Below are 20,711 nucleotides of genomic sequence, written 5' to 3' on the forward strand. Positions count from 1 at the left end.
ATTCTCAGTATGGAGAGTATGTTTCAAAAACTGACGTTATATTAGTTAAATACTATGTTTCAGCAAGTCTCTCCTACGCAGCTCAAACTAACCAGCTACAGGCAAGGAAGGGTTAAGTTCCAGATTCCGAGAGCCGCGTTTGCTGACGTGTGCGCACGCGCACGCTCGCACCTGCGCCTGCGCTCCTGGACTACGTGTGACTGCCTGGCGGGGCGGGGCTGGCGGGGCAGGGCGGGGTGGGACAGGATGCTGGCTCCATTCTAGGCCGCTAACCGCCAGTCGCCTTGCGCTCTGTGGCGCCTCCACATTGCCTCCAGTAATCTGGCGGTAGCTAGGAACTCGTCAGCGCTGCAAGGGGGGTGAAAGTTCAGACCCCTGGCTGGGTGACGTCGGCGGAGGGGGCGGGACGCCTCGGATCTTCTTGGAGGAGGGGAAAGTCCGGGCTGTTTCAGCAGAGCCAAGGAATGGGAGGCGCCCTAGCCTCCCCGCAGGCCACAGCGCTGGGACTCCTGCCTTCCCTGCTATCTCCCTGAGGCAAGGGGTGTGTGGGAATGTCTCTTTACTGTTAGAAGGCTCGAGCTTTTCCTGCTTAAGGGTGGGGCCACACAGACTTTTGAGATTTTTTTACCCCCTTGTAGTGTTTGGCTGAAATGGAGCTGTCATTGTGCAGAAGTTTTCTGTCTAGATAGAAAAATCAGACTTTTCTTGCAGGGTGGGATTTTTGTTTATTTTGTTTTTCATTTCTCTCTCTGTGCCTGCTCTTTCTGGGGTGCTGGCTTCTCCAAAACCAGTTTGGAAGGTATGGAAACCCACGGTCATGTGTTCATCAGGTCCGGTAGCCCTCAATAGCTCTGCTTTTCACCTCCACCTTATTTTATATCGAAATTAGGCATTTTGGGTGTTCTTAGTGGTACTGGGGAAAGTGCATTTTACTCCATTTTTCTAGAAGCCCAGGGCCTAACAGTATTTTTTTTCATACGTCATCACAACCATGAAAGGATGTGTGCGGGCTTGGTAGGCCTTTTCAACTGAATGGGAATCCATAAATGAATAGGTCAATAGGAAGACATTTTAGAAAATCAGGTTCTTGGTTGGTTTTTTATTTTATTTTATTTCATTTTTTTTTGTCTTTAAAAAAATTTTGAAAAGATATATCCCTGCCAACCATGTTGTTTCCCTGCTTTCAATAGCATGTAAGAGGAAAGAAGCACTGTTTCAGGGGAAGGACAATAAAGTCAGTTCTGGGAGTTTCTATGGTTTTACTGAGGTGCGATTACTTTATAAGGATGTGTATATATTTAAAATATATGATTGCATAGAACACACATGCACGCACGCACCACTACAGCATCGCCACAACCGAAACTGTGACCAAATCTATCACCACAAAAATTTCCTAATTTTCCTTTCAAATTCCTCCCTTATCCTCACCCCAGGCAACCAGGGCTCAGGCTTTTTTTTCTTTTTTCTTTTTTCTTTCTTTCTTTTTTTTTTTTTTTTTTTTGGCTCAAGCTCTTGCCTGGTAGCCCAGGCTGGCCTCCAACTCTCTGTCTTCAGGGTTCAGCCTCCTAGGTGCTGGGATTACAGGCTTGCCATATCACACCCATGTTACTGATCTACTTCTTATCACAAAATAAATTTGTTTAGAATTTTGTAGTAATAATTATTGACTGGCTTCTTTCACACATGATAACTCACTTGCAATTCATCCATATTACTATACCTATAGATAGTTTTTCTCCCTTTTTAAAGATTGCCCTGTATGGCTGTATGACAACATGGCTATCCTTTCATTTGTTGATGGACATTCCAGTTCTTCCCAATTTGGGGCTGTTATAAATAAAGTGACTCTGAACATTCATATTCAACTCTTTCATGTAGATATATGCTTTCTTTGCTTGTGGCCAAATACATAGGAATAAAATGGCTGGATCATAAAATAGGCACATGTTTAATATTTTTCTCTCCTTTTCCCTTTCTGTATACAGGTTGGAGGTTAGCACGGAGTGTTTCTCAATCATTTTCCACCTTACATTTTAAGACATGGTGTGTCACTGAACCTGGAACTCACCAACTCTGCTAGACTGGGTAGGTAGCCAGCAATCCCTAGGGACCTCCTAGCTCTCAGCTTGTCCAGGATTTCGATTACATGCATGTATCACCATGCCCAGGTTTGTTATTTCGCTTTGTTTCTTGATGAGGTCTCACTCTGCAGCCCTGGATGCCCTAGTACTCAATAAATAGACCAGGCCTCTGTCTCTGGAGTGCTCTGATTAAAAGCATGTACCACTCATGTCCAGGTTTTTTTACATGGGTCCGGGAACAAACCTGGGTCCTCATTGCTTGCATAGCAACTGCTAAATACTTTACCACATGATTATTTCATTTGGCACATCTCCCAATGATGTATGAGAGTTCCCATTTTTCTGTATCCTTGCCACGCCCTGCACATTTCTTTGCATTTTTTGCCATTCTTATAAGTTAGAGTAGTATCTTATATTTTTACATTTCCCCAATGATAGTAATGATAACAAGTATCATTACCAAGTGCTTTTTGGCAACTTAGGTACCTTCTTCAGCAAAGTGTCTGGGTTCATTCCTTACTAGTGTTTCAGAGTTCTTTATAGATTTTAGACATAAATCTCTTACTAAAGACATGTCTCATCATTTTCAATAACCATATAATCCAGCAGTTCCACTTTCAGGTACAGATACAAAAGAACTGAAAATGAAGAGTCAGAGAAATGGTTTTGTTTTGTTTTTTTGTTTTTGTTTTTTGTTTGTTTGTTTGTTTGTTTTCGAGACAGGGTTTCTCTGTGTAGCCCTGGCTGTCCTGGAACTCACTCTGTAGACCAGGCTGGCCTCGAACTCAGAAATCCACCTGCCTCTGCCTCAGAGAAATGTTTTATAGCATCATTATTTACAGCAAGCTAAGTGCTTATAAATCCATAAATCTCTACAGAAGGTGTGCTGTGGCCATCCAATGGAATACTGTTTCTGTGTTTTTGTTTTTGTTTTTTCTTTTTGAAAGGAAGTTCTGACAATTGCTCTAGCACAGATGAACTTTGAGGGCATTAAGCCCACTGAAATAAGCCAGTGACAAAAAGACAAATGTTGTGATCACACTTAAATAAGGTAAGTAGACTGTCGGTCAAGCAGGTAGGGGCAGAAAGCAGAACGCTAGCCGCTAGGGGATGTGGGGAGGGCAGAATGGGCATTTGTTGTTTAATGGATGTAAAGGTTCAGTTTTGCAAAAGGAAAAGGTGAGGCTGAGGACATTGCTCTCTAGCAGAACGCTCACCTAGCATTTCTGAGACCTGAGTTCAATGTCCAACAGCTCATGCACACACACATGCACAGGAGAAAGAAGGGAAAGAAGCTACCCTTTTACTTAAAAAATGTATTTATTTTTATTTTATGTGTGTGTGCCTGAGCTGCAAGTGCCCACTGAGTGCAGAAGAAAGTGTTGGATCTCCTGAAACTGGAGTTACACGTGCTTGTGAGCCACCTGATGTGCTGAGAGCGGTCCTTAGGCCTCTGCAATAGCAGCAAGTCCTATGTAATGCCTCATAATGACTTTTGTTTAGACAACAAATTATTTTTTTAAGATATTTACACAAATAAAAGATATTTTGAAAATTCTTATAGGGCTCGGGTATGGCTACATAAAGCCATGGGTTCCATCATCAGTGCAAGAAGAAATAAATGAACTTATATTTATCAAATGTATTAAGCATTTCTGGCTTCATTCATTTGTATAGATTCAGCCTGCCATCTGCTATAAATTTTCTTCTACCTGAAGGAAACATGAACATTTCTTGAACTGTAAATGGTCTTCACCACTCTCCAGCCCTTCTTTTTCATTTTTTTTGAGATCAGACTCTCATATATCTCAGGCTGACCTTGAAGTTGCTAGCTAGCAACTATGGATACCTTTGAATTTCTGGTCTTCTTTGCTCTGCTGCCAGAGTGCTGAGGTTACAGGCTTGTATCACCGGGTCTATGTGGTGCTTTGTATATAGCCAAGGCTCTGTGCATGCTAGGTAAGCACTCGATCAACTCAGCTGTGCATCTATACCTAACACCCATTTGTTTTTGTGTTTAAATTTTGGTAGTTTATATGGCTGTATCTTCAAGCCCACTATTTTTTCTCTTTCCCAAGAGGATGAATGTTACCTAAAAACAAACAAAAAGAAAAAGAAACACACACACACACACACACACACAGAGAGAGAGAGAGAGAGAGAGAGAGAGAGAGAGAGAGAGAACAAAAACCCTATAGCATTGGAGTTAACAGTGAAGTATTAGACAGTCTCTCCTTAAATTAGAAGTCAGGCAATACTGTCCATCTTCCCTGCTTCTCTTCAAAGCATGCAGATGAGAAAAGAGGTGGTAAAACTGTTTCTGTTTGTACATGACATGACTGTTTCTTTAGAAAACCTTTAGGAATAACACCCAACCACTGCTGACCAAAATTTTCAAGTCACAGAAGACGAAGTTCATGTTTCCAAAACTCAATTTTACTTTGATATGTTACCCAAAAACAATTGAAAAATACAATTTTAAAATGACATTCCACGTGTAATCTCATCAAAGCCATTAAAATAGTTAAATTTAATGTATCTAAACCTTAATGCAACAGAACATTTTTTAGAGAAAGGAAAGGGCAATGAAGTAAATAATGAGCTAGGACATACCTACAAATTGAAAGCCCCAGAAGCGTTGGCATGTCAGTCTTCCCAAAATTGATCTCTAGATTCAAGGTAATCTATATCCAGATATCAACAGTTGTTTGGGTGAAGATTGAAAATTAGTTCTAAGATTTATATGAGAATGTAAAGGACCTAGAGTGTGCACAAACTTGTTTTGAAAAAGAATTATTCTCAGCCAGGGAGATGGCTCAGCAAGTAAAGGCAATGGCTGCTGAATTGGATCCCTGGACCCCACCTGGTGGAAGGGGAGAACTTACTCCTCCAAGGTCCTACATGCCACACACTCATGGCATGCTTGCCCATGAGCTTGTGTTGCACACACACACACACACACACACACACACAAATACAATTTTATAAATAAATAAAAATTTAAAAATTCCCAAACAAGCTGGTCAAGCTATCTATTATTGTTTTTTTAATTAAAAAAATGTAGATCAGTACCCGATTCTCTGCGCTCTCTACAATTTTGATAACTCTGGAGATCATCAGTATTTTTTTTTTATTTTTGTAATCTGTCTGATATTTGAAAAAATGTTTGAATTTGCTGGTGAAGTAGAGAGTCTTTTAATGTTTTATTAGTGATATGGTTTTTCTTTTGTAAATTGCTTTTTCATTGTAAAAACTTCGATGCCTCCTCATCTGAGCTTGACTTTTCCCTAATCCATGCCTTACGTTCTCCAGACTCAGTCTTCTGTTACTTTTGTTGAAGATACAAAGTACTGGGCTGAGAGGTTTTTTTTGTTGTTGTTTTTTGTTTTTTTTTTTTTTCTTTTTTCCTGAAAGGCTCTCACTGGGTAACCTTAGCTGGCCTGAATCCCCCAGCCTCTGCTTCCTGGGGCCTTGTGCCACCACACCCAGTTTAAGGTTTTGTTTTTTAAAGCATCCTGTAGTTAACATAATTTTTTAGATTTAGATGTAAATGTATAAGCCTTTCTCTCCAGCCTCTTTTAAAGTCTTATTTAAGAAAAGATTCCTAAACCACCAGGCTTAGTGAGGCAGTCCGGCCCTTTACCCTTTGAAAGGTAAAGGCAAGACTCAGGGGTTCAAGGTCACTTGCAGTTACATAGAGCTTTCTGTGTCCGTTTGAGGCTAAATTTGACCCTTAGGTCTCAAGAAAACAGAAACGCAAACCGAAAACAAAATCCTCTATCACATGATCAAAAAGACATTCATAGATTACCTACTAAAATGTTTCCCAGATGTATTTTCTGTGCTTGTAGAGAATCTGTATAAGACAAAACCAGGATGACATCATGCATACTGCTTTATAACCTGTTGTTATGTAGCAATATATTTTGAACATCCTTTCATTTGAATAAATGTATCCCTAGTGTTGTGGGTGGGGTTTCCCGGGAAACAGACTCTGGAGACAAGAGATTTGTGTTTAGGAAGCTTATCCGGGAGTGCTTTCGAGACCGACTGGCATTCAAGCTCCAGTGGGGGAAGGGAGGGAAACAGGATTAGACTGGAGAGGACGTGAGGCAGTTCTCCAGTCATCACGACGGCTGGAGCTTAGGTTTAGAATTCCTTCATCACTGTCCCCATTCAAAGAAAGAAAGCTGGGGCATTTGTTTGATGTGGGCTGTCTGTCCCTGGGGAAGAGCTGGGGGTGTCACTGGGCAGGGCACCTGCCTTCTTGTGAGTATCATTCCCAGAACCAGCCAGCAAGCGGACCGATTAAGGCTGGTGCAGGCTGGTAACCCTCCTGGTAACTAGGAGCCTTAAAGGAGGGGAATCTTGAAGAGCGCCTCCCAGCTCACCACACTGCTTGCTCCCCGCCGCAGAAAGCACCACCCACCACTCCCTCATCAGGTTTGCAATAGGGGATTCTTGGCAGAAAGGTAGCAGTCCCTTTCAGGAGGAAAGCAAAGACCGTTTGGAAAGGTGCCCAGCAGGCTCTCACATTTCATTGACCTTAACTAAAATGTTAGGTGCAGGGGGAGCAGAGAAAGTGGGGTCAGGGTTGCCCTGATTTTGTGCCTTGAGTAAAGAACATTGCTGCTCGATACAATACTTCAGTGTAGAGGAAGAACATAAAGGATTTCTGACAGTATCTGCCACAAAATGGAGTATTATACAAATATTTTGAACAATCATAACTGTGCTAATGACACACGTTTCCTATTGACTGGCATTTGGATGTCTATAACATCATGTTGTGGTCCTCTGTATTGATAATTAACAGCCTAGTAATTTTTCCAAGCCCATATCTTTCATTGTTTCTTCAGGATTGTCCTAGGTTGCTTTCTGTGGAGGGGTTTGTTTTAGATTGCAAGTTGTCCATAACTAAGGGAAGTCAGGCAGGGACCTGGAGACAGGAGGCCATGGAGGAACACTGCTTACTGGCTTGCTCCGCATGGTTTACTCAGCCTGCTTTCTTATACCACCTAGGACCATGGGTGGCTGCAGTGGTGGGCTGGGCCATCCCACATCTATCATCAATTAAGAAAATGCCCCCACAGCTGTCCCTACCAGGCCAGTCTGATGGAAGTGCTTCCTCAGTTGATGTTTCCTCTTCCCAGGTGACAAAAGTAACAAAACGGAAACATTAAATATATCACTTGGAAGTGCACCTTTAAAAGAAGTTTGATGAAGAATACCAATGATTACAATGGAAAACCTCCATGTGCGCCTTCCTTGAGCATTAGATGAAGAGGCAGATTTTTTCCCTGCATCCTTTTAGACACTGGATTTTAACATTTTCAGTAGTTAAAATCCAGTGTATGTTATTATTTTTTCTTTATAAGTACCCTGCCTCCACTCTCTTTTAAATTGATTGTATTGGCTATATGTGCTTGGGGGTTTTTTGTTTGTCTGTTTGTAGTCCAAAAATGTGTTTTGAAATCTGTTAACTCTGGAAAGCTTTGAGACATCATCTGTAGTGTGTTCTTTGTACTACAAGGGTTATTTATAGTAGGCAGATCTGCCTGGTTTTGCTGGTCAAGACATGAAACATACTAATTAATAGTGCTTCTTTTTAAGTATCAGCCCAAGGAATTTCAGGGCATTTCGACCCAGTTTGTTTTATTTGTTTATGGATAACAATGAGATTGATGATTGCTCAGCGATCTTACTGCTACAAACCTTTGTCCACACAGGGCTCTGGTATTCAAAAAAAATAGCTAGGTGTCTAAATACTAGGACCAAATTATATATTCTCAGGATTGATGGTAGCAGCAGCAGCACATCTGCGCTAAAGTACTTTACAACATGAACAGTTCTTTTCTGACCTATAAATTACACTCTGGATAGCTAGCTAATGTATACCAGAAATATTTGGAAGCGTCACTCTGGAAAGTAAAAGGAGGGAATGGGGACACATCGACTTAGAAACAACTGGCCATGGGCATCTTGATGCGAAGCATGACAGTGCTATTTCAGAAATAATTTACTGAATGTAAAGTTTATGAATAATAGAGCTCTAACCACCAGTTTAAATTTTCTTAGTGAAAAAGTATTAACAACCATTGTTATAGTTAAAATAAAGCCATGATGCTATACATCTAACAAAACACTTCAAATATTTTCTGATCTCTAAGCATATAAATATATTAAAATTACAGGAATATTTTGTATTGAATTTTATATTACTTGCTTATCATTATAGCCTTGCATATAAATATTAAATATTTACTGGCTCAGAAAAATATTCTTGGAGTTCATATGTACTTTAGATTAAATATGTAGGAGAATAAATTAAATGGTATTTGATATGTGTGTGAATTTCAAAAGTAATAAATTGTCATTGAAATGCACAATGAGAGGGTAAGCTAAGTACTAAGACATGGTATAAAAATATATGACTCCTACACAAATATACTTAGCTATCTGTCAAAATAGTAAAGATTACCTCAATGCAGATGAAGATGTAAACAAGAGCCCAAACATGGTAGCATGTCTTTAGTTTCAGCACTCGGGAGGCAGAGGCAGGCGGATTTCTGAGTTCAAGGCCAGCCTGGTCTACAGAGTGAGTTCCAGGACAGCCAGGGCTACAAAGAGAAACTCTGTCTCCAAAAAAAAAAAAAAAAAAATACATAAAAACAAAAACAAGAACAAAAGAACCCAGATAAAATGAACACTCTCTCTGTTCTGTGTAGGAATGTTATAGGGGTGTATGTAATGTTTAATGTGGATCAATTTGACAGTGTATAAAACAGGCACAAAGTAGATCTTGGACTTAATAAATCTGTACCTTTAAGTCAAGTTGTCTAAGATAACTGCATATCCAGAAAATCTTCATACACAAGGATATTTACTATAGCATTACTTATAATGACAAAAATTATAAGCAATTCAGACACTCTAAAGGTGAAGAATAATTGAAAAATGGTGAAAGCATTGAAACACTAAATTTTAGTGATTAAAGGACAGTAATTACATAGTAGAGTTGAATGAAGTGCCACAGTGGACTGATGACATCTGTATGCTGCTGTTAAGAGTATGATGTTGAGCCAGGCAGTGGTGGCACATGCCTTTGATCCCAGCACTTGGCAGGCTGAGGCAGGCAGATCTCTGAGATGGAGGTCAGCCTGGTCTACAGTTCCAGGACAACCAGAAACTCTGTCATGAATGATGCCCCCCCCCGCCCTTCTGGGGGTGGGGGAGAACAGTACTGGTGCTGAAAAAAGCAAGGTGCAGGCATGTTTTGTAGCAAATCAATTTTGGGGGCTGCAAGTCTGCCTATTTTCTGGTATTTTTCAAAACAATACTGGGAAGATAAGTAGGAATTAGTAAAAGTGGTTTCCTAAAGGTGGAGGGAGGGAATGTTCAAAGGCGGGAGCTAGTTTCTTTAAACGTATTTTGCCTTATACTTTTTGTTGTTGTTGTTGTTTGTTTTATGTAAAAGATAACCTTTAATGATAACCATCTCAGTATCCAGACCCTTGTGATGTCCTAGCAACAGGGCGCCTTGGTTGGGCTCTGTGATCCTTTCCACAATTACATTTTAGACACAATGTAGCTTCCTTGTTGCCCCTTCTCTCTCCTGAATCATTTGTTCTCTGGGAAATTCTTTGCTCTGCCAAGTAGTAACTCCTGAGGAGAATCTGAGGCCCCATGAGAGCCCAGTGAGGGGCCATCTTAGAAGCCATGCCTCCGGCTCTGAACCAGCCTTACGGTGCTTGCAGCTTGGTAAGAGAGCCTGACTTGAGCGTCTTTAAACCATGACTGCTAAGCTAAGCTGCCCCAGGTTTCTGACCATTGACAACTGTAAGAGAATATATGCTTGTTGTTTTACACCACTAGTTTGTTATATAAGCTGTTAAGCTGTAGTACATCACTAATTTGAGAACTGTAAAATTGGTTTTTAATCATTTAAAAACTGAATATAAGCAAAAAAGAAAAAAAAAGATAGTTTTTAAAAATTAAAGATGAACTTGGGGGGAAAAGGAGCCCAACTATAAAGTTAGTGGCAAAAGTACATGGTAATTATTTCAAGTGACTTAAAGTCTTTTTGCTATGTATCCCCGTGTTTGGGTTCCAAGGACAAAAATAACTAGATAAATCTTAAATGACACTCAGTGATCTAATTGTCACTAATAACATTAATATCATTATCCTGGAACTATTATTTGTGTAGTGGTGTAAAGCAGATAGGTTATTATGTTAACACCATTAAGAAGTAAGATTTTACACATGGGAAGAGAGATGTCAATCAAGGAAATGAACTGGAAACCCTTTTACTTCTTACACTGGAAATAGGAGTTTGTCATAATTCCCTTTTCTAAAAGGCACAATGTAGAGACAGAAAAGAAATTATATCAAAATGTCAGTTAAGACTACATGTTGATTTTGTGATGTTTAAATATCATATAAAACAGACAAACGTTCAGAGCTCCTTAGAGACATGGCTAATTCCAGGACCGAGGCTAGATAGATACAACATGAACCTGGAAGATCCTCTTACTAAAAATTAAGGATGGAAATAAAACTGTATACTTTCTAAGGAGCCCAGGATGGAACAATCTGAACTATAATGAAGTATAATGGTTGTTAGTGTGGTTCTGTGGAAGGGAGCTTGCTTAGCATGCACAAGGCCCTAGGTTTAAACTCTAGCACCCCATTCCTCTAAAAAAAAAAAAAAAAAAAACCAAAAACAAAAAGCAAAACAAACCAAACCAAACCAACTTGTGACTGTGAAACACTCTACATATGGATACATAATTTTTAAAAAAGCCCACGGGATTCAAAGTCCTACTTGATTACATGTTTTGGAAGTTGCTAGGATGCCAAGCTAGTGATGAGAAAGTTGGCAGATGAATGGAAAGCCTGCATCTTGTCTTTCCTTTATAAACTCTTCCAGCATCTAGAATGATAGATTTACATTAAATGCTTTCAGGCTCAGAAAGAGCATCGGAATTGGGAGATGAGCATTTAGTGAAGGGATAATCTGAGATATGTAAATGCTTTTGTCATGAGAGTAGACAGTCTAGGCCTGTGCAATTCATAAATGTTTATCCAGTCATTTGCTTAGTGTTTATGTATTTTATTTCAATCTGGCTTTCTTGTTATCATGCAAAATAACGGGCTTCATTTGGACACTCTCCTATGTATTTAACACTGTACTGATATTCACTAGCCCATGACTCTTTCCTGTCCTTCTTTTCCCCTCTCGTTGGTCCCCTTCTTCCCTGAAAATGGCCTCCTGTCTAATTTAGATAAAGGACACCTTACTCATTTTACCTCATTTCTAAAAATGACAGGCCTGTGACATCGTGTCCACTTTTGGGGGAAGAGGGATGGAATCCAGGACCACTCAGTTGCTAGGCACACTGCCATCATGCTGTGCCTCCCGCACCTATAGTCTAGATTTTGACTCCAAACTCTGTGAGCCACATATCTTCTTTGCTGGTGGCTTCCTGCTTGGCTCTGGCTATGAGAGGTGTAGAAGGGACTGACAGGCCTGAGGAGGGTAAAGGAACTTAAATGCTTTTTCTTTTTCTTTCCTGTCAGCTTCTTGTGCCTCACAGCTTCCCCCAGAGATACTTCTCCTTGGTCCCAGCTGTGGCTTCCCTGAGTGTCCAGCTGAGTTGTTTGCAGTTACCAGCTTCAGAAAATGTCAGCATGAGGTGAGCAGCATCCCTTCATGGGGCCTGGTCCCAGCCCCACAGAGCTCCCCATACTTGAGACGTCACCACTTCCATAATACCATAGAGGGTTCCTTTTATCCCCTTGGCTAGGTACTTCAAATTATTAATATGGCCTCCTATCCTGACTAACAGTCTCTTTGTTAGTTACTGGTGAACTGCATTAGCCCTCCAGAGTTCTGCTAACAGTTGCAAGTTGGACCAGTGTATGTTAAACTGGTAAGGAAGAGGGACAGTGTCTGCAGCACAGCCAAATGGCTTTTATAAAACAATTGATTTCTTGTTGCACAAGTCTTTGTTGTTTTTGAAAGACAGTTTATTATTACAATAAGACTGCAGCCCTCTCCATCTATACTCCCAATCCTGATTGCCTTCTCTTCATCCCTCTCATGAAGCAATTCCTGTATTAGTTAGCATTGAGGTGTACTTTTTAACATATAAGTATTTGTTCTTTGAAATATATGGCATTTTTATAGGTTTTAAAATTTCAGTTCATGGTATAATGGTCTTTTTTTTCTAATTTCCCTTATTCACTAAATCATTTATTTTGGAAGTCATTCCACATAGTTTGTTTCTTTTTTAACTACTGCATGGTAGTCCCCAGCATATATACACCATGGCTTATGGCCCTGTTTTAATTATCACAAAAGTTCTATGATTAATCCCAGTGTCCTTGTTGTTTCTCTAGGATAGATTCAGAGTAGTAGAAATACTGAGTCAGAAAGAATGTATATTTTAAAAATTGCAGTAGATGTTAACAAATATGTTCTCTTAAAATATAGTTCCAGAAGCTGAGTAGTGGTGGCACGTGCCTTTGATCCTAGCAGAGGCAGGTGGATCTCTGTGAGTCTGAGGCCATCCTGGTCTACAGAGTAAGTCCCAGAACAGCCAGGGCTGTTACAGAGAGAAATCCTGTCTTGAAAAACAAACAAAACAAAACAAAACAAAACAAAATACAGTTTCCGTTTTTAAGTATATAGACAGACTGCCAAGTTCCTTCTTTCTTGCTGTATACTTAAAATCAGAAAGTTTTAGGCTCGCTTGCTACCTTTCTGCTGACTTGGCTGGTACTACATAACTAGGGTCAAATGGGTAGGAATGATATTACTTAAAGAGCTGTGAAATGGGATCGACATGGTGTCAGTGCTCCACATCTGCATTCTACAGGATGACATCTAACCTAAGGAGCCAAAGGACAAACCAAACCACCTGAGTGGCAGGTAGGCTATTCAGCCATGCATAAGCCAGACCTCAGTGCAGAACAGCAGTACCCTAGTATGCCACAAAAACCTGCAGATGTCCTTAAGGAATCAGGGAGGATGGGAAGGACTGGCCTCCCTCAAACAGAAGATGGGTGAGAAATGGCCTTGTGGCAGTCTCCCACAAGATAGGGACAAGGAACTCCCTTGCAGCAGCCCCTGTCCTTATCTCTGCCTGTTCCAGGAGCAATCATAGGGCACTCTGCCAAGACTCCTTTCAGACTGCAGTTAAGCCTTGCTCATGTGGCCTAGATGAAGATGTGCAAAGTCATCAGCATGTTATACTGGGGCCATTCACATACACTCGGTTACACAAAGCTTTTCTTGGTCTGTCTTCTAGTATTTTGGACAAAGAGACAGTCCAGTTTTAAACCCAGTTTCCAAATTTCCCAATTCTGACTTTTCCTTTCTGTTCTTCAATCAGCCAGTTCTTGCCTGAGTTTGTACCCCCCAACTCCTCTCCCTCCCTCCTTTGCTAAACACAGCAAATAACCACCAATGCACACCTCACATTGCCTTCTGTCCACTTTTCATGAAGTTATTGGCACAGGAGGCATTTTGTATAGCTTCCAATTTATCACAGGTGACATTTTAATCAAGAATTTTGCTGCTTTTTAATGTGGCTCTCCATCTTTCTGAACTCAAAAATCAGTTCCCTTACTGCCCACTGCTCAGAACCCTCCAAAATGCAATTGCTCATCTTATGGTATTGGGCAGGTGAACAGGTCAAAGGGCATTCCTCTAAGCAGTCAGAAACCCTGGCTGACAGGGACTCTGTTGCTTTCAACACATAGCAACCAAAGTCATCATTGAGGGGACAATGCAGAGTCATGGCCATTCCAGCAAACTGGAAGGGGAGAAATGCAGTTAAGACTATTGGAGTTTTATAGCCAAAAATGTCTTCTCATATTCTACGGTTTGTCATCTCATCATTTGAGTTGGGAATGTGGCTTGGCTGGTAGAGTGCTTACCTAGCATACCTAAAGCTCTGGGATTCATCCATCACTGCTAATATGGAGTATGGGTGGTGCGCTCCTGTAATCTCAGTGCTTTGAAGGTAAAAGGCAGGAAGAGCAGATGTTCAAAGTTATCTTTGGGTATATATTGAATTCTAGGCCAGCTAGCCTGGGCTATATGATGACTGTGTCTCAACACATGTACACCAACACCACCAACAAAACGCCATAATTTCATCTGCCTGCAGAGGAAGCTGGAAAAAATGTGTTCCCAAAAGGAAGAGGCAAGCATGGCTGAGGTGACCAGCTAGCATCTCTGCTACAGGTGTTCTGGTGTATGAGGACAGTGAGAAATAACCAAACTGTGAGCTTTTGTTAAAGGTAGAAGTACCAGAATCTGTTGACTCCAAGGTATCTGACCTGAATAATTGAGAAGAATAGAGTAACCATATAAGATGGTGGATAATGACAACTCATGCAGTTTTGAGATAACTGTACATGGTGACATCAAATAGGCAGTTAAATAAGCAAGTTAACCTCTCAAAGGTACACTCGAAACTGGGTATGTAAGAGTAGGGACCTTTGGGACAGAAACAGTTGTTAAAGCCACTGGACTCTAAACATGAACTTATATTCCTAACACTGAGTTTTATTTATTCTGCAAAGTACATTTTCTCACACCTTTGAAACTGGAATGTATTTTCCAACACCTGGTGGAATCTTCCATCATTGTGATTGGCAGCATCTTCTTTCCTTGTCAGTGGCATTTGATCTAGTGATGTATCTTATAATAGATGGTACCCCAGGCTCAATGAAATATAATAGCAGTGAAAAGCTAATACTATGGAATACTGACTATTGTAATCAGGTACCCTGCTAGTCCATTCTATGGCTATGTTTATATGTAGCAATAATATAGAAAGGTGAAAAGCGGCTGTTGAGGAGATAGCTCAATAGCTAAATAGTTAATCCCCAGAATCCACATGAAAAAAAGCCAGATGTGGTGGTATATGCTCACAATGGTGGCAATGGAGAGGTGGACATAGATGAATCTCTGGGGCTCACTGGCCAGCCAGTGTAGCTTTCTTGTCAAGTTCTAGGTCAGTGAGAGACTGTGACTCCAGTGTGGAGCTGGAGAGATGGCTCAGTGATTAAGAACACTAGCTGCTCTTTCAGAAGACCCAAGTTAATTTCCAACACCCATGGCAGGCAGTTCACAACCACCTGTAACTCCCAACTCCAAGGGATCTGAAACACTCTTCTGTCCTTCAGTAGAACTCCCACACATCTGACATACACACACACACAAATATATAAAAATTTAAAAATTGAAGGAGGAAAGAGGAGAAGGAGGAGATGATGATGGTGGTGGTAGTGGTGGTGGTGGTGATGATGATGGAGGACAGCTCCCAAGGAGCCACACTCAAGGTTGTCCACTGGTTTCCACATGAAAACACACACAAACATACACACACACCCCACCACCTGGCGAGTGATCATCTTTTTTTGTTATATTTTAGATAGAGCCTCATGTAGCCCAGCCTGGAAACATCTGCTCCACCTGCCTCTACAATGCTGGGGTTAGATGTAGGCCTCTGCCTTGTGTAGTTTTATGGGGAATCTTGGGATGGAATGGGCTTTGTGTGAACTATAGGTACAACCCAAAGTCTGTCTTTTAAATAAGAATAGGAGAATTAGGGTCAGCAGTATTCATCGAAGCATTTTTGTTGGAAATAAATACTTCAGCTTGCTTTTGATTACTGTTAAGAAGACGAAAATGCCTTTTTTTTTTTTACACTTTTGTTGTTTTTCGAGACAGCATTTTACTTTGTAGCTCTGGCTGGCTTTGAACTCAGAGATCTACTTGTCTTTGCTTCCCAATTACTGGGATTAAAGGCAAGGCCATCTTTTAATCTTTCAATGCCTTTAATATTTAAAATGAGTTTCTTAGACAACAAATAGTAGGTATTTTCTTTTAATCCCCTCTGACTAGCTCCCTCCTTCTCTTTCTCCTGGTTCCTGTTCCAACTCACATGTTATCACCTATTTTGGGGCTGGAGATGCCACACAGGGTACCATACATTATAAGCCTTGGTTCTACCGCTAAGCTACAGGCCTAGTTCTGCTGTCCTTTAATTGTTGTATTTGGCCTACTACCGCTTCAAGTGGCTATCAATATAGCTGTATTTCTGTCTCCCATGTTTGTTATTCCTTTCTGTTTTTTGACCTTGTTCTTTGATCTCTTCCAGTCTTTTTTCTACCCTTTCTGGTGTTAATTGAGCATTTTCTATGGTTCCATTTTCTCTCCTTTCCTAGCATGTCAATTATACTTAAAAAGAATAATCTCCTAGGGAGGAGCCCAGGAGCTCCACCTCAATTGAGACGCTATTGCTGGTTGATGGTTCCTGGCAGTGGACCATGCTCCAGTGGATGGCCTACACCTAGAACAAATTGGACTTGATGGGATGGGTTATTTTAAGGAAAAGATGAGAAGGGTCAGGAAGTTGGGAGGCACTGTCAAGGTGGAGATGTATATCTAGGAGGAGTTAGCTGAAGGAGTGAGGATGATGATCATCAAAATACATTTTATGACTTTCTCAGTGTTATGAAAATTTCAAAGAATAAATAATAATACCATTTAAAAAAATCCCCCAGCAAGGTGTTGTGTGACGGTTCCTTCCAAGATTAAAACATTTTATCCTACAGGGAAGCTCTTTAATTTAAACAAGATATTAAATAACTCAAAAGAGCTTCAGTCCCTGAAAGTCCCTGAAACTGGCCAGATTCATGAGGCCCCTCCCTGCCAAAGTAAATGCTGAGCACCCCCTCAGACTAAGAAGCTGGCCTGCAAATAAGACTCTCAGAGGAAAACAAATCAAATAAAACCCTGCTGCCGGGCAGTGGGGGCTCAGGTCTTCAATCCCAGCACTCGGAAGGCAGAGGCAGGTGGATTTCTGAGTTCAAAGCCAGCCTGGTCTACAGAGTGGGTTCCAGGACAGCCAGGCTACACAGAGAAACCCTGTCTCGAAAAAACCAAATAAATATATAAACAAACAAACAAACAAACATGCAAATAAGATCCTGAGACCAGACCAGCCACGCTGCCTGGAAGAGGTTTAGAATAACTGAGGCATGTGGAAATGACACTTTCCAACATGTTGAGCTGCCTGCAGGCTGTGCACTGTGCACCAGGATCCCAGCTTTGTGAACACACCATGCGGGGTGGGCTTTGGTGGTGCAGCTGTCTTTGAGTCATTTCTTTTGTTTTTGTTTTTGTTTTGTTTTTGTTTTTTGAGACAGGGTTTCTCTGTATAGCCATGGCTGTCCTGGAACTCACTTTGTAGACCAGGCTGGCCTCGAGTGCTGGTATTAAAGGCATGCACCACCATGCCCGGCCCTTTGAGTCATTTCTATTGCTATAAGTAACCCCTTACCCATATTCCTGTAAGTAACTGTAATAAAACCCATTGGTTCACCAAATTGGACTTAGGTGGTATTCATACTTTGCTCTGTCTGGAGTGCCCTACCTGGGTAAGTAGACATGTACATTTTGTCTCCCCAGGAAAATTTTTGTTACACAACACCAGGGACAATGACATATTCCTGTCTCAACTATTTGGGTGACTCATATCGGAAGATCCCTTGGGTCCAGTGAGTTTGGGGCCAGCCTGGGCAAAATAGGGAGGCTGTCTTAGAAACCAACCCCAACGAACTTGCCCTTAGAGTTTGTAATATATATTTATAGCTAATCTGAGTCTACTTACAAATAACTATACGCTTTCAGGTATTAAAGAAACTTCTAACAGAATATTCCTGAATTCTCGCTCCCATTGCTCATGACATGCTTGTCATTCTTTTTAGTTATCTATCAGCTATAGACACTGAATATTCTTCACTATTATGATTTTGAGCAAACTACTATTAGGTCAGTTAAGGAGAAATACCAATGATTTTATCCTAACTCCATTTATTTCTCTTCTGACCTTCTCTCACTGGAGAGCTGAGTTTCTGACCTATATAATTGAAGAGCTTGTTTGAACATTTCTTTCTAGATAATTCTACCAGCCACAGAACTTTGAGAAGAATCTTTATTTCTCCTTCATATTTAAAGAGTATCTTGGCTGGATACAGAATTCTAGTTTGTGTGCCCACCTCAGCACTTTAAAGATTTCATTGTAAGGGTTTCAAAGAGAAACCTAATGCCATCTTTCCTCTCGTCTCTTTCAAATATTTCTACAATGAATATAATATTTGATATTATATGATTGCCTATGATACTAAGATACCAATTTGGGGGGCATTTATTCTGCCTCCTGTTTTCTGTTCTTGGATCTGTAGTTGGTATCTATCATTATTTAATTGGGGGAAATCCAGCCTGGCAGTGGTGGTGCACACTTTTAATCCCAGCACTCAGGAGGCAGAAGCCAGCCTGGTCTATAGAGAGAGTTTCAGGACAGCTAGGGCTACATAAGAGAGACTCAAAACAAAACAAAATAAAACTGGGGACTTCAGGGCTAGAGAGGTGGCCCAGGAGTTAGGAGCACTGGCTGCTCTTGCAGAGCCCCCAGCATGTACATGGCAGCTCACAACTCCAGTTTTCCTCACAACTGCTGTTCCTACAACTCTGGCCTCCATAAGTCCTGGTTCAGGGCATCTGAGTCCTTTCAGCCTCTTGTGGCACCAGGCACACATGTGGTGTGTATCCATTCCTACATACATCAAGGCAAACATGTATTCACATAAAATAAAAGTAAATAATTATAAATTTAAGATTCATTTTTATTTTGTGTGCATAGGTGTTTTACCTACATGTATGTTTGTGTGAGGGTGTTGGATCTCCTGGAACTGGTGTTACAGACAGCTGTGAGCTGCCATGTAGGTGCTAGGAATTGAACTCAGGTCCTCTGGAAGAGCAGCCAGTGCTCTGAACTACTGAGCCATCCCTCCAGACCATAATTCCTTCCTCCCTCCCTCCCTCCCTCCCTCCCTCCCTCCCTCCCTCCCTCCCTCCCTCCCTCCCTGCTTCCTCCCTTCCTCCCTCCTCTCTCTCTCTCTCTCTCTCTCTCTCTCTCTCTCTCTCTCTCTCTCTCTCTCTCTCTTTCTTTCTTTCTTTCTTTCTTTAACATTTTAGAGGTTTCTATTGACATATGTTCATGTTCTCTGACCTTTTCCTTGACTTTACATACCACACTATAATTGAGCCTCTCAAAGGTGCTCTTGATTTCTGTTGTAGCTGTTTAGAATTTGTGGGGTGTGGGTGTGTGTGTGTGTGTGTGTGTGTGTGTGTGTGTATGCTCGTACCTGGGAATTGACTCTAGGGCCTTGTTCACACTATGTCTCTAGCTTATGACTCTCCTACACCTGTAGTTCCCCATTTTGATTTCTAACATTTTCTATTTGTTCTTAGAGTTTCTGTCTTATTTGGAATGCATTCCAGTATTTTATTAAATCCCTTAGTATATTGTAGTGGTTTTTTTTTTGTGTGTGTATGTGGGGGGGGGGGGGGAGGGTTCGAGACAGGGTTTCTCTGTATAGCCCTGGCTGTCCTGGAACTCACTTTGTAGACTAGGCTGGCCTCGAACTCAGAAATCCACCTGCCTCTGCCTCCTGAGTGCTGGGATCAAAGGTGTGCGCCACAGCGCCCGGCTGTAGTGGTTTTAAATTCCTGCTGATGTGACCTTTCCAATAACTGAACGAGCTTCTGAGGCTTAGCTCTTCAAACTGTATTTGAAATTTTTTTCTCAGTGTGCTTTTAATGGTTCTTGTTGACAGGTAGGCATGATATAAAGAGTAACCATTGCTAGCATGATCGCCACTGATGTGGCTGCAGTGTTGGAGAGAGGGGAAAGATACTACAGTCTTATACATTAAGTGTCAGTCTTTTAGGGAGTTTGTGCAGCTGGATTGTTGGATAGGGAATTTGGCTTATATTCCTTTCCTTCCCACCCATCTAGATTGGGAGGCTGGAGAGGGCTGAAGTCTGGCATTCCTTTCCCCTGTGTTGAAGGTTAGTGGCCCTCCAGTTTGATTAGAACCATACCTAAGGTGGTTAGACATTGGTAAAATACTTTTCCTTACAGCCATGCTTTTGTTGAGAACAAAATTCTCAACAATCTCAAGAATATTTCAAAATATTCTTCTCCTACCTGGTTGAGAAATAGGCAATAACCTCCTGAAACCCGCTCAATGGTACACCCCTAGAACCTGGAAGTTTTTGCAGGTAAAACTCACAAAACTATCAGCTAGGAGTTTTTACTCCCAGGTTTGTACACACACACTTTCAATTACCATGTACCTAGCCTAGTTCTGGCCCTAGCCAGCAGCAGGCTTTTATTTCAAGCTTCTGCTTTGGTAAATTGTGATTTTTCTAAACTTGTCAAGCCTCCGTTGTTAGGGGTGGGGGGTAGCACTCTTAACCTTGTGACCTCAATTTTCTGACTGCTCTAAGAGGAGTTGTTGACTTTAAGGTTATTTGCTTTTCTGTTATTGTAAGGTCAGCAATGATGACTCCTGAGGCCCTCACGTGCAGGCTTGGAAACTGGAAGTCAGCATTTTCTTATCATAGCAAAAAGATTAAATAACATACCAAATATTTATCAGTAAAGGGTTGGTTATCCAGTTGTCCAGCATTTACCCAGTGTGATACTGTTGATTAAAACTAGTTAGTTGTGAATAACCAGATGTGGAATGATGTGT

At 41.1% G+C, this 20,711-nt stretch overlaps 1 long non-coding RNA gene across 1 annotated transcript; it reads left to right on the plus strand.

Annotated features, from left to right (window-relative positions):
• The first annotated feature begins 446 nt into the window (after positions 1-446).
• On the plus strand, positions 447-3,727 carry 5730405O15Rik (RIKEN cDNA 5730405O15 gene). The gene is made up of 3 exons (NR_038158.1): positions 447-541; positions 1,989-2,088; positions 3,036-3,727. It is a non-coding gene; the product is annotated as an RIKEN cDNA 5730405O15 gene (long non-coding RNA).
• Positions 3,728-20,711: the final 16,984 nt, after the last annotated feature.

The sequence above is a fragment of the Mus musculus genome, chromosome X (assembly GCF_000001635.26).
Source record: "Mus musculus strain C57BL/6J chromosome X, GRCm38.p6 C57BL/6J".
Lineage (NCBI taxonomy): Eukaryota > Metazoa > Chordata > Mammalia > Rodentia > Muridae > Mus > Mus musculus.